We start from the raw sequence: 11,242 nt of genomic DNA on the forward strand, positions 1-11,242 counted from the left end.
CACTAACTGTGGTTTCTGAACCATCTTCAGCAACAGCCATCTGAACCATCTTCAGCATTCATACAATGCAATGCTGTGGTCTACCCCAGACATGATGATGATTTAATTGCCCTCCACATATGTCCCAAGGCCATGTACAGAACATAATAAAAAGAGCTGGAATGCAGTTTAAAACATCACAAACAAATAACAGAAGATGAATTTTCAGAGCACTACAAAGTGGACATCCATGGCAGAGATGTGTTCATCCAGCTAGGGAAACTTTTTCTCAGAGGCTGTCAAACAACTGAAGCCAGACTATCACTATTCAGACAGAAGCTCAGGGAGTCGTCCCTGTTCTCTAATTTTCTCCCTCCCCTGTCACTATAATCCTGTGAAAGGGAAGTGGTGATTATCCAAGCTTCTTACCTTCACAGATAGCCTGCTCAGAGCAGGCTTCTTGTTGCAGATATGCAGCCCACATCACATGGGGATTGCAAGTATGATATGGACTTGGTCCGATGCCCCCTATAGTTATCATATATGACTAGAATCTAATGAATAGGGCAATCATGGAAGCAATCCCCTTGGTGCCCTCTTCTACTGTTGGGACCAGTGAAGTGGAGGGAGACCCCTAGAGCAAAGGTGGGGAACTACAACTGAACTACAACTCCCCTCATCCCTGACAACCAGCAATGATTGCTTCAGCCAATAGGAGCTGGAGTCCAACAGCATATGGAGGGCCACAAGTTCCCCAGTTCTGCTCTGCAGTCTGGAGGATAACATGCAAAACTGCAGACATGGGCTGGATCTAGACACATCAAAGAAGCTATTCAATTAAATGTGCTGTGAACTTCATCCAGGGAAATCCCAATGGTGAAAAACAGAACTCTACAGTGCCATCTGGTGTCACAGTGTTATAACATATATAAAGTGCTTTATCTTTACAAATGTAGTTGAGTCCATGGAAACAATAATGGTTAACATTTTTGTAGTGCTTTCAGGTGTCCAGAGCTGTAATCCAAACACAATCCTGTAAGGTACAGCAGTTGTAATATCCCCCACATATTGCAGATAAGTATTCTGAGACTGAGAGAGGTTGGTCAAAGGTAACCCATTGGGTCCAAGGCAGAGGTGAGAATCGAACTGGTTCCTGGTTCATAGCTCAATTTTCCAATACACAACATATGCACACCCACACACCCCAAACACCCATGTTTTGTGCAGCTGTGTATTGAACTCCTTGAAAGCAAGAAAACAGATGGCACAGTAAGCCTTTAAGTCTCCACAAGTCTCTCTGGTTTTTGTTTTGTTTTGTTTTGTTTTTTGGTTGTTTGGCTAAAGCAAACTAAGGCTCCATCAGCATTATATATTGACACTGTACATTGGCTTCCCCAGAAGCATCCTGGGAGCTGTAGTTTGTTAAGGGTGCAGAGAGTTTTTAGGAGAACCCCTCTTCCCCTCACAGAGCTGTAATTCTAGGGTTCCTTGGGGAGAAAGATTGACTGTAAAACCATTCTAAAAATCATAGCTCTGTGAGAGAAATAGGATTGGAGGGGGCTGGGGGGGAGAGAGAAAGCATGACTGTTTAAAGTGCAATGATATTGCTTTAAATGAATGGTGCAGATAGGATCTCTTGGATTCTGTTTGCAGTGTCATATCTGCAATTGCTCATTTATACACACAAGTCATCAAATGATGAAGAACCACCAGCCCACAGTGGGTGTCATACATCTTCCATCTTCAGGGAACAAAGAAGCAACAAGAAGCCACAATAGCCAGCCTCTTTTCATCTCATACCTTTGGAGCAACGTGTCCCTTCTTATCCAAAGCTGTATATTATTAAAAAAATTAGTTTGGAACAGCAGTGGCTCTCTGCATGTGGCAGCCAATTTTCAAGGTTAACGATCTCATCTGCCTGATTTATTTATTACCTTGAAGAGAACAAATGTAAGGAGAACACAGTGAAGCAAGTGGTTTGCCAAATGTCATTTAAAGCGTTAAGCCGTTGAGATATGCACGAGTATTGAAACGGCGTAGACTTCTCTTTATTGTCTTCTTTGCAAATGAATTGGATTTCCTCCCCCAGGAACTTTGAAGGGCTTCCTGACTGACGTGCTCTATATGGTTTCAGTAATAATGATGTGTTTATTTTAGAACAGAGTTATGCAGCATTTTGACAAAGGTTGACACATGGTGCAGGAAATTATGACGTGCGGGCAGCCCCCACAGATGTGCTGCTCCTAAGACAAAGCAATGCAACATTGATTTTTGACCAATGGTGACATTCCATCTGCGCTGTACATTTAAAGCAGTATCACATTAGTACCACATTAGTCTTAGTGTCCTCCCCAAAAAATCATGGGAATGTAGTTTGTTAGGAATCTGTTATTCACCTCATAGAACTGCAATTATCACTATTTCCTTGGAAGAGGGATTTTCCTTCAGGTTTGCTTATTTAATGGACTTCTCTCTGAGGAGGAGGAGGAGAAAAACTATGTATTTGGTATGCAGAAGACTGGCAAAGGACATGTATCAGAAGGCAACATCCTATTCCCTGCTGTGAAGTAAATGATGGCCGTGAAATAAGCCTCTGCCTATCCCAGCTCCACTACAAACTTCACATGGCAAAACTGGACAGCAGTTAACATTTTATAGAATCTTTCAATTCTAAAGTTCAACAACACATTGTTTCTTATTTACCCTCTGCTGAGTCTTGTTGGCTCTAGTGGGCATGAAGTTATCAACAGCTCCTGCCTTTTTGAACTCTTCATGGAGGAGGTGCTTCTATAGCTTTGCTTCGCATTCTGCAACCTTGGGTCCCCATATATTGTTGTTGGACTACAACCCCCATCATCTCCAGCTAACGTAGCCAGTGTTTTCTGTACCTTTAAAGCTGAATGCTTAGTTTATCTGATACGGCAAGGGCATTGCTAACTTGAAAAAAAATCACAAGTGCTACGTTATTGTTATTATTATTTAATAAATTTGTATACCTATACCGCCCTTCATCCATAGAAATCAGGTCAGGTCATGGCATAAAAATGCAAGATAAAAACACAAAATGCATAATAAAAGCAAAACAAACTAATCACTCCACTAATACATTTTAAAGGATATAGGGTGTTAGTCGGCCCAAGGCCCGGTTGAAGAGGAACTTTTTTGCCTAAAGGTGTATAATGAAGGTATCAGGCAAAGGTCCAGTCTATTTCTGTCCCAATTCAAAGTGTTAGGACTTACCTCTAAGCTTGGGATACCTGAAGGATCACCTGTCTCCATATGAGTCTGTCTGTCTGCTGAAATCATCACTGGAGGCCCTGTGTCAATCCCTTCCCCAAATATGACAGATGTTAACCAAGGAAATAACTTGCCTGGTGTTGGCACTCCAGTGGTGGAATTCTCTCCCCCAATGAGTCATTTTACATTTTACAAATGATTTTAATATGTTGTTGTTGTTGTTGTTGTTATATACTGCATCATTAGCATCACTGAATCTTGACATCATGTTAGTCTGGGTAATTCTCTTTGGAGGGTGGGCTATAAATATAAATACACAGGCAATTTTGGAGGGAAGGTATAGTCCATGTGCAGTTCCTTCTGACCATTGGCTTGGAAAGATATTTTCAATAAAAGTTTCTTGGATGGAAATAAAAATGGCTTCTCATAAGAAAAGTGACACAGCCATTTTCTTTGCAAGAGCAAATTCAGTGGCCGAAACCTGGAAGACTTATGTTACAGCTAGGAAGGGAAACAAATTGTGATGGTGTGTTTTATAGGCAGAGTAAATTCGAAAGCTGTGCAAAGAGCTGATGGACCATGCCGATCTGAATCTAATGAAACGTTTGATGAGCTGCAATGAAAAGGAGAATGTCAGTATCTGCTTTTTGTGACAGCCGGCTAGCAAACATTTAGCTGAGATTAAGCAAGAGGGCTCTTCTTCACTCATGAAATTCCTCATTGCTCATGACCGATATGAAGGGCATGTTTATATATTTGTGGGGCATCCTGTTGATGATGGTATTAAAAAAATAAGGATGGCTGTAGATGACCAAAGGGGCTGGTGTGATCAGGGAGACATTATACTGAAGCACTGGAAAATAAGCCCAGTCTGCCTCTGTTCCACCTCTTCTCCACCCACAAGTAGCCTTGAATGGTGAATCTCCAGTACAACAACAGCTAGTTATCTAATGATAATTACAGATTTGTGTATTGATAGCACCAGCTCCCCTTTGTGAGTGATTGTGATAAGATTTGTGTGTGCATATTTATAATCTTACATGACAGGGACAAACCGTGCCTGAAAGCAGTGCCTCATAGGCATGAAATTCAATAAGCAATAATACAGATTCAAGAAAAATAAGGTATTTGGTATATACACTTATTATTATCATTACTTTATTCGAAAATTCTATACCACTCTTCATCCAAGGGCAACAGGGCTGCACTAAAGAAACACAAAACTAAAGAATATAGTAACAAACAAAGCAATACTCTCCACAAAGAGTTTGAAAGACCATAGAATGCCTGGTTGTTGAGAAATGTTTTTGCCATTGCAGAAAAGGCCCGTTCTCATGTTCTCATGTCCCTCTGAACCTCTCATGGAAGGGGCACATGAAGAAAAGTCTCAAATGATGATCACAGGGTCCTGGCTGGTTTAGATGGAGAGAGTCCGTTCTTGAGGTATTGCAGTCTTGAGCTGTTTAAGGCTTTATAGGTCAAAACTGGCACTTTTAATTGGGCCCAGAAACAAATTGGCAGCCAGCGCGGTTGGGCCAGGATTGTCATTATGTGCTCAAACTGTCTCGCCTCAGTGAGCAACCTAGCTGCTGAATTCTGCACCAGCTGAAGTTTCCAGACTATCTTCAGAGGCAGCCCCACATGTAACACATTGCAGTAATTTAACCTAGAGATTACTGGAGCATAGGCAATAGAAGTTAGGCTACCCCTGTCTAGGTAGGAGGGCAGTTGGGCCACCTGCTGAAGCTGATAAAGTGAATTCTGTTCCACCAAGGCCATCTGAGCCTCAAGCAACAACAGTATCCTCATCAATGTACCTGTTCCTTCAAAGTTAAACTCACGTAAGTAAGTTGCTGAAGTGGCTTCTTTTGGGCTAGTGCTGGAAAATAAATGTTCCTGGGGTATGAAATCTGCATTCCTGTGTACAAAAATATTTGAGCTATATACACACAAGTTATTCACATGGGGACATAGGAGAGGGCCTTCTCAGTGGCTGCTCCCAAACTTTGAAACCCCTTCCGCTTAAGAAGCCAGACTTGCTCTCTCCTTGCTGTTCTTCTGCCCACAGGTGAAACACCCTTCCCCCCCCCCAGCAGACTTTTGAGAACTGCCAGCTTTTAATGAAAGGGCTGGTGCTGTGCTGTTTTTATTGTAATTATTTGTACAGATTTAATATATTTTATATATGTGTATGGTTTTACTTCTAGCAATGTTTCATAATTATAAAATGATTGTTTCTTAGTGGTTTTCATTTTTATAGGTCAGCTGCCTTGTGTCCCATCAGGGAAAAGGGCTGGATGTAAATAAATAGATTAATAATAGTTGTAATAGTATTAAGTTGTGTGAAAGCAGAAATGTACTGTGGACATTAACAGTTAGGGAAACGGATTAAACAGTTGTGTGAATGCAGTCCATGTTGGGGGAAGGCTATGTCTAAAAGTCTTACGGCTGACTCCAACTGCAGTGAAACATCTGCGTGGCAGGCTCTGTTCTGTGAGCTCTGCCTCCATCATCATAAGTGAATGGGACTTGGGAGTGTTGTTTACAAAATGACAGACACGACACCGGTTGGAAATAGCATCCACCCTGTTTTGCGATGACAGCTCTGAGGACCAGCTCATGAAGCTAAGCATGGTTGACACCACCCATTTGCAGGGTTCAAAAGGCAAACCGAAAACATCTACAATGTGACACATGGAGGAGCAGCTTATCTTTCACACTTAATTGGAATACCTGAGGCTTAAGAAGAAAAGGCAGAAAGAAATGCAATAATGCTGGGATACAAGATTTCCTCAGACATCATTTAAAAGCGCTTATGGACAGAAAAAGGGAATCCACAACAGAGTCTCATGTGGACATGCACGATGCCTCTGGATGCAAATACCATCATATGGTGAATGCCTTTGCATGAGGCAGCTCCGAGGGCCAAACTAGACACAACATTAATTGTAGGAGTATAATTAATGTCCCCCTTTTTGGTTAAAGGGAGAGAACACCAGAAGAAGCCTGAACAGCTGCAGAACTGCAAGTGTTGAGAGGGTGAGTGCAATTGTGCCTACCAAAACAGAAACAAAATCCACCCTCTCAAAACTGCTATTTGAATTTCAAATTTCCATTTCTGCCGCTGGGAGCTTTCCTTTACCTTGTCTCTCTGAGGCTAGCTCAGTGGCTAGCTCAGTGATACAGCATTTGTTTTGCATTGAGAATGCCCTAGGTTCAATCCCTGACATCTCCAGAATAGGACTGGGAGACCCCCTGCTTAGAAGTCAGGAAAGCCACTGCCTGTCCAGTGTAGAGAATGCAGAGCTATACAAATGTCTGATACAGGGAAACCTCCAAGGTTCTTCTAGTGATACAGTTTTGGCATCTGCATTTTATCCAAAAGGCCACAGTTTCAATCCCTGGCCTTATCAAAGTAGGGCTGGCATAAACTCCTTGTTAAGACCCTGGAGAGACGCTACCAGTCAGTGTGGACAATACTGAGCTAGATGGATCAGTTTCTAACACAGTTTAAGGCAGTTTCCTATGTTCCTGTGCTTGAGGTTGATCTAGGACACGTTCCAAAAGAAGAGGAAGTGCCTGTGCTACAAACATACACCAGGTTCATTTCAGTTTAATTGCCATGTATTCCTTCAAAACATCCTAGAATCCCTAGGGTAGCAAGGATGCTGTGAGTTCTGTTAGAGACCTTGCCCCATCCCCCTCAGGAATACAATTCCCAGGCTCCTGGGGTGAGGAAGTGACTATCATATCAATTTGTTCTGTAGACGCAACACAGGGAAGTTGTGTTTCTTATTGCTCTTGGTTTGGATGTCCGGGGGCGCTGGCAGGTATTAAAACGAAGGAAATTCTCCCAGGAGGCAACTGAGCTTTTCACATCGATTAAAGCAACTTGTCAGGAGGTGTAGCACGTCCCTTATTAATGACTGCAAACACTTTGTTAGAATCAACCAACTTTCACTCCTCATTATCTGAAACTGTAACGAACTCCAGCCCACGATTATACCACAAGAATAATGAATGAGCTTTGGCATTATTTACTGCATGGTTAAGATGAGGTTTTGTTGACTTTCAGTGGCCGCTTCTGTTGCTTAAGATTGAAACCCAGCTCCAGACTACCAGTCAGTTTCATAGGAAAATGGCTTTGTCTCATCCCAAAATGGAACTGGATTGGACCCCAATGGAGGGATGGCCCAAGACATTTTGGCACATGAAACAAAGAACAAAATGGCACCCTCTCCCCATCAAGGAAGAAGGTTGTGACTGAAGATCTAAATGAGGAACAGTGGGAGAAATAAAGATCTACAGCAGGATCTGCTGCCTCTGTGGATTCTGCCACCTGAGGCAATCCCCTCACCTTGCCTCATGGGTGAGCCGACCCTTCCCCAACCTCCTGCTTTGTTACTGCTGTGTCAATTCGAGCTAAAAGCTTGTGTCAGGAATCTGTGTTCATGTCCAGACAACCTTCAGAGGACAAGGTGCTACTGGTGGAAGGGGCTGGAGGCAAAAGGAGATGGAGCAATAAATGTATATTTTATCCTTGTAGAGTTAGCTAGTTTCTATTAAGCCCTATGCACAACCTTCACCATCCTCCATCCAGGGAAGCAAGAGGCATAATCAGAGTTAGAATCACAGCAGTGTAAAGTTGGAAGGGACCCCAAGAGTCATCTAGTCCAGCTCCCTGCAATGCAGTACATTCCAGCCGGGCAAAAACACTCAAGGAGGATACAAGGAGGACCAGCAGAGTGTATGGTTGGGGAGAGGAGGGGGTGACCTAGGGAGGGTGCTGAGGGTCAGACAGAGTGGATGGGAGGGCTTGTCATTGGCTGCTGGCCTTCCTACCTTCTACCCTACCAGCTGCAATGGGCACTAGCCATCTCTGCTTTTAGGAAGTGATTTACTATTATTAGTAATATCCATAGTTACTTAACATAGCTGTGAACAAATATGCCCTTATCTACGGATAATAATATTATTAATTATAAAAAGTGGGTTTAGGGATATGGGTGTGCTTTGTAAAGCTAAAGGACCCCTGGATGGTTAAGTCCAGTCAAAGGTTACTATGGGGTTGCGGCGCTCATCTCCTGTTTCAGGCCAAGGGAGCCAGCATTTGTCCACAGGCAGCTTTCCAGGTCATGTGGCCAGCATGACTAAACTGCTTCTGGTGCAATGGAGCATCGTGATGGTAACCAGAGTGCACAGAAATACCATTTGCCTTCCCTCTGCATGCTTTCGAACTGCTAGGTTGACAGAAGCTGGGACAGAGCAACCACCCGTGTCCCTCATATGTTTTGTACCACAGTGGGACTGGCTTGGTTTTCCTGCTGTAATCACAGTGAGTAGGATCTGCAATAAATGTTTGCAGCATGGAATGTTTCTGTTCATTCTCCCAGCCATTACCCTCTCATCTTGTATTCTGCCCCCCTCCCCCCAGCAACAGTCACTGTAAAATAGCTCTTACTGTCATTGTTCGGATGGTGGTTGTTTGTGCTACATAAGGCTCTAAGCCCATGGTTATATATGATGTGTTTTAGAGGTCTCTCCCTGCGTGATTAGTTCCATTAGTTTTCCAGTGGCAATAAACACCAGCTAGAACAGGCTTCTTGAACATGGTGCTCTCCATCTGTTTTGGACTACAACACCTATCAGCCAGTGCTGGCAGGGGCTGGTGGGAGGTAGAATCCAAAACAGTTTGGGTGTAACCAAAGTATGAGAAAGCAGGTTGGAAAAAGCTAGAGTAGACTATCCACGTTCTATCACATGTATTTCATTGTAAGACCTTAACTCAGGGCATAAACTATTACTCATGGTTATCTGTATGATGCAAAACACTTTAAAGAAATGCTAGCTTATGAAACGGTTTAGTAGCAAATGAAAAAGTGGCCAGGAAAACAACATTTTTACAACTGCGTGTGTTTTTTTGTTTGTTTTTAAACCAGCTTTCCACCTATCCAAAACATCACTTTTGGCAATGGAATGCAATACTGTCTTGAAAATCAGAAGCTGTTTTCTGTTTACCGCTGCATGCTTTTGGAGAACAAATGTTAACCGGGTGGAAAAGCAATGTTCTGGCTCTAGGCTGGAACCAGATTGGAAGACAGCAGAAAACAAGTGCTTGCTTATGCAGTGGAGATGAACAGAAGAGCTCAGCTGAATTAGAGCAAACAGCCATCTAGCTCATCATCTCTGTTTCTGACAGTGGCCAGCTATGTGCCTGCAGGATGCTGGGAAGCAGAATACAAAAGCAACAGCTTCTCTGGTATTCAGAATTAGGCCACCTCCAAACAGGATGCTTCTCTGTCACAGGTGAGAAATATGCTGCTGGTATTCAGAATTAGGCCACCTCCAAACAGGATGCTTCTCTGTCACAGGTGAGAAATATGCCACCTTTGAACCTGGAGGTAGTATGTAGCCATCACTTGACACATCGCTGAGTTCACATGGCATCCACCTGGTTTCTTCCCCCAAAGAATCTGGGAGCTATAGTTTGGGTCGCTGGGTTTGGTGCTTTTGTAACTGAATTTGTAATGGCTTTTAGTCAAATGCGATAAATGATTGATGTAAAAGTGCTTTTTTCCTGAGATGCTAACTCTCTCTGTGAATGTCATTCCTTGAACAGCTTCCTGTGCAAAGATAAAGCTTGCTTTCATTGCTCTGTTCATTTCTGCATTTGACTAGTGTTGTGTGGAGGGAAATGCAACCCCCAGGGCTGAAAAATGTTTTCCTTCAGCCCCCTTGGGTTTCCGGTGTGTCCTTCACAGATAAGGCACAACTTGGTGTGTGTGTGTGTGTGTGTTTGTGTGTTGGCTACTGAGCTGTGCTCACCATTGTGAGGGCACAGGGGCTGGGGGTGATGCCTCCCCAGCTGCTGCCATTGTTGGTGGCCTGACTGGGATGTCATAAAAACATTTGGCAGCTGAGTGGGTATAAATGTGGGCGAAGGAACAAGCCTCGGCAGTTGCCCTCCCCACAGAGAAATGGGCAGCTCAGTGGCACTCAGCCCTGGTGGTCTCCCACCGTGTGATGGCAAGCTGGCAAGCGGAAGGAGGCAATCGCCCGGTGCTGGGATGCTGTGGAGCAAGGAGAAGGCAAGTACAAAGTTTACTTGCTGGTGGGATTGCTACTTGAAGGCGACTGATATTCAGCTCTGAAGCTGGTTGATGTCTGGCAATGGACCTGGCAAGGCTGCAGCTGGTGGATGGTTGTCAGAAGAGTTTGCATTCAGGCTAGTGGATGCCACGAGGCTACGCTGGCTGAGATGGATGCAAACTGGTTTGGAAGCCTTGTTTGTGAACAGGCAGCCAAACAGAGGAGGAGTCGGTGTGTGTGTGTGTGTGTGTGTGTGTGTGTGTGTGTGTGGATACTGCAGATGGGGGCTATCCCACTCACCAATGTTTGCCTTTGCCTTACAGGGATGTCTGCACCGGTGAGGTTTTCCCCAAGTCCAGCCTTCAAAATCATGAAGAGAACCCCAGGACGTCCCTATTTACATTGGAGAAATGAACGTGAAAAACTGGCAGTGAGCAATGGACAAGGCCGTGGCCAGACCTGAGAGAAGGAGCTTTGAAGGGAGACTGCAGGCGGACATCTGCTGCATTGCAAGTGATGGGGCAGTGGGGAGAGAGAAGAAAATGAGAAAGGAAACATTAGACCACATTAGGCACACCATTGGAAGTGCTATGAAGACGCTTTGAACAGGAATGGCTTCCCCTCAGGGATTCTGGGAACTGTAGGTGGTTAAGGGGATGGAGAGTTGCTAGGGGGGTTAGCGTTAGGGTAGGGGTAGGGTTAGGGGGTAGGGGAAGAGTTCCCTCCTTGTGAGGGAACTCTGGGATTTGTAGCTCTGGTTATGGTTTAAGGGGTAGGGGAGGGGGAGGGTTCCCTACTTGTGAGGGAACTCTGGGAATTGTAGCTCTAGTTAAGGATTAGAGTTAGGGCTAGTGTCAGGGGTAGGGTTAGGCTTCCCTTCTTGCCAGGGAACTCTGGGAGGGGAGCAGGGGGGCCTCCTAACAGCTCTCTGCAGCCT

At 44.2% G+C, this 11,242-nt stretch overlaps 1 long non-coding RNA gene across 1 annotated transcript; it reads right to left on the reverse strand.

Annotated features, from left to right (window-relative positions):
- Positions 1 to 2,175: 2,175 nt before the first annotated feature.
- Positions 2,176 to 2,746, reverse strand: LOC309524019. The gene is made up of 3 exons (XR_014215761.1): positions 2,683 to 2,746; positions 2,376 to 2,452; positions 2,176 to 2,222 (listed from the first exon to the last, which is right to left on the reverse strand). It is a non-coding gene; the product is annotated as an uncharacterized lncRNA (long non-coding RNA).
- Between the last annotated feature and the right edge of the window lie 8,496 nt (positions 2,747 to 11,242).

This window comes from Podarcis vaucheri (assembly GCF_965113315.1).
Source record: "Podarcis vaucheri genome assembly, chromosome: Z".
In the NCBI taxonomy this organism is placed as follows: Eukaryota; Metazoa; Chordata; class Lepidosauria; order Squamata; family Lacertidae; genus Podarcis; species Podarcis vaucheri.